The sequence below is a fragment of the Pistacia vera genome, unplaced genomic scaffold (assembly GCF_008641045.1).
Source record: "Pistacia vera cultivar Batoury unplaced genomic scaffold, PisVer_v2 Contig691, whole genome shotgun sequence".
NCBI lineage: Eukaryota > Viridiplantae > Streptophyta > Magnoliopsida > Sapindales > Anacardiaceae > Pistacia > Pistacia vera.
The window spans coordinates 731,755-734,933 of record NW_022196547.1 but is presented as its reverse complement, the minus strand read 5'-3'; the positions used below and the strand labels follow the sequence as shown (position 1 = coordinate 734,933).

General features: G+C 37.6%; 1 long non-coding RNA gene across 1 annotated transcript; it reads left to right on the top strand.

The window, feature by feature from the left end:
• Window positions 1-2,514: 2,514 nt before the first annotated feature.
• Window positions 2,515-2,910, top strand: LOC116113797. Its single transcript, XR_004125469.1, has 3 exons — window positions 2,515-2,531; window positions 2,654-2,761; window positions 2,836-2,910. It is a non-coding gene; the product is annotated as an uncharacterized LOC116113797 (long non-coding RNA).
• Window positions 2,911-3,179: the final 269 nt, after the last annotated feature.

Genomic DNA, 3,179 nt, shown 5'->3' with positions numbered 1-3,179 from the left:
GACATGGTTAAAGTAACAGCTGATGGAGTTTGAGTTAGGCTTTGCCACGTGGAATTTCGAGAAGTTGATTGTGACGGTGTGATTAAAGATTGAATCTAGTTTTTATAATTAATTTAATCTCTTGGTTTGCATAGCAAGGAGTTCAAATTACTGTAGCTTTGATTCATATTATTATTCTATCTTATTTTAAAAACCTAAATATTTTGTAATAATATTTTTAAAATCTAATTTTACTTTATTTAATTTTTAAAATATTAATAATTACCTTTGGGTTAGATTACATAGATATTCAATTTTAATTTTTTCAAATTACTATTTTAAAAGTATAAAATAGTGAACCGAGATTTTTTTTCAGTCATGTTTGATATGATATGACAGACTACGTGACATCAACGAACATTTACTGGCTCAGTAATTATGCAAATTTGGAGGGAGGAGAACGAAACATTAGCAAACCATGTGGGAAATCAAAATAATGCTCAATAGCAGAGGTCTTTCTGTAATTTTAAAATAAATTGTGGCATGAAAATAGGGCTCGTTTTACGGTGTCAATACTCAATACAGTATCAGGTGTCACCGTCCTGATAATCCAGATATGTGAGAAAAAAGTCAACTCTTCCATCATCGCCATCACCACCACCACCACCACCACCACCACCACCGCCACCGCCACCGCCCACACCACGGCAACAACGCTTCATTTCTCTCAGAGTACAGAATGCAAAAAGATTATGCTTTTACTTTAGCAAGCCGGGTCATGGCAGAGTTTGCCCGAGCAAACTCCCGAGAAGTCGTCACCTTCCTCCAGTCGTGGTGGACCCCAGGAGGTGCGATTATCCCTTGTCCACTGCCATGTGGTAATGGAACTTGCCGCATTTGGTTTCTAAAACTGAAAGAACCCTGATAGGAGTTTCTACACCTCCCCTGTACAGGTTCGTTTCTTCTTGTTTTGTGATTCTTAGTTAAAGATGTTTGTTTTTCATTTGCTGCGATTTCTTGCTCTCATTTGGGTTTATTTTAAAAAATCATTTATAGGGAAGTGGAAAATGTAAATTTTTTAAATGGTGTGATGAGATCAAGACAGAAGATCAAAGGTTCCTCCTCCTAAATGTCCTTGTGGTGCGGAACATGTAGGAAATATGTTGAAGTTAAAGACCCAACGTGGTCGCAGCTATTTTGTTTGTCCCATAAAAAAGGTATAATCTTAATCATTCATAACTAGTACTTCGTCAGTATAACGTAGTCATTTAGATTTGATGTTAGTTTTGTTGGTCTTCTTGATCTAGTTTTTCTGTTTGATTCCAACTAGTTGTGTGTGTTCCTTCAACAAACTTTAAGCCCTGAACCACTAAAGGAGTTAATTCTCTTAAAGGACTGTGACTTAGCTGTGGCTGGAAGCAGGAATAGTCTTCTTTTTGTGTTTCATTTTTTATTTCTGAAGAAGAGCATGCCATCTCGCATGATGCGAGTAACTATGAGTACGTTCATTTGACTAATGTAATTGGTGATGACAATTGCTATTTACTTTGAGCACAGATGGTCTTTCCCTTTTGCTTCAGGTTCAAAACTGAAACATTACTTGCTAGAGAGTTAATTCTGCTTCTGCCTTGGCAGTTGGGATTGTTAGTTCTGGGAAGGTGATTTTAGCTCCCATCGCAGAGAAATTCCTCTATACTAGCTAAAATGATTTGAGTTAATTATTTCCTGTCATGAAGTGGATCTAATACCTGAACATAGTTCATGAATAGTTTGATGAGCCCTTAGCAGTGGAGAATTATATAGCATATTTCATACACACTTGCTGATGTACAATAGAGAGATCTTCTTTAACTTTATGATGTTTAATTTTCCCTATCTCACTCGCATATTTTTTGCAGTTTATTTATGAATTTTGGAGAAATATTAATCAAGAAACTCATTTCAAACCATGCTCCCTTTTATTTTTTATAAAACAACATGAACATATGTAGAAAAGCTGGGAGAAGATGTGCTTGAAACCAACTGTCTTCATTAATTGGTTTGATTCTGATCAAAGTGTTGTGACTTTGACCTAGGGACTTGGGGCTTGCCCATTCTTTGATTGGCAGATAGTCAATCATCAAAAAGCAAGGCTATGGCTCACCTCAATCTATGTGTGATAGCCACAAGGTTTTGATGAAACAAACAATGAATTGCAAACTGAGCAGCATGAGAGGATGGAATCCATTTTGTCAAACCCCCAAGATTTCCCGAATTCTGAGGCTGTGCCTACATCTTCAGCCCAAGCTTATGTACTGTTGAAGGAGAACCAAGATTCTGGTAGGCTCAAGAATTTTGCCTGAAAAAGGACATGATCCATCCCTATGTTTGACTCCCCAAAATGAAAATACTGTCCCCAATTCTGCCAAAGGTGATCTAGTCATGCAGGAGTAGAGTCATGGGATTCCACAATGCAGAAAGCTTCAGTGATCGTCTAATGTCTCAGTATGATATTCATTGCCGACAGATGGAGTTTTGGAAGCAGATTTCTGTTGCGGGCATTTCAACCGCAGGTGCTTATTTCTATTTTTGCTGTTTTTTACCGATTTTTTCCTCTATTCTTTGTTTACATCTTGTCATACTATAATGGTAATACTTTTAAATTTACAGTAGATATTTGTTTTGGAGGTAACAGATGTGATTTATCAAAGCTTAGGTCTCCAACTGGTGGGCTGGTTGGGCAGGCTTGCTTTCCCTCCTCCACGATGTTTAAAAGATCGTCCTCCCAGTCCTTTCTTTTGTGGTAGGGTTTTACGTGTGTATATGTGGTATTAGTTTCTCCCTCCAGTTATGGGTTCTAACATTACTTTCTAATAGGTATATTTCCTTCATATGATCTCATCTTCGTTCCTAAAGACAGAAATATGCATAATCCTGAAGGCTTAACTCGCTCTCCAAGCCAGTCTCTTTCCCGCGGTGACGATGACTATTTATTATTGCCAATTCCTGGGCATGATCTTCAGCTCTGGAATGGTGATATCCGGAAGCCATCAGGTTCAGGTCTCAAACGTTCTTCCACTACAATAGAGGATGAAAATGTTAGAGATTTTGTTGCAAGTTTAATTTCAAAATCTCTTGAGGTTCTGCATATTCAGAATCAGCTTGTCATGTTCCCGAACTTGATCAGTCCGTCTAATTATGATTCCATGAAAGAAGCTGCA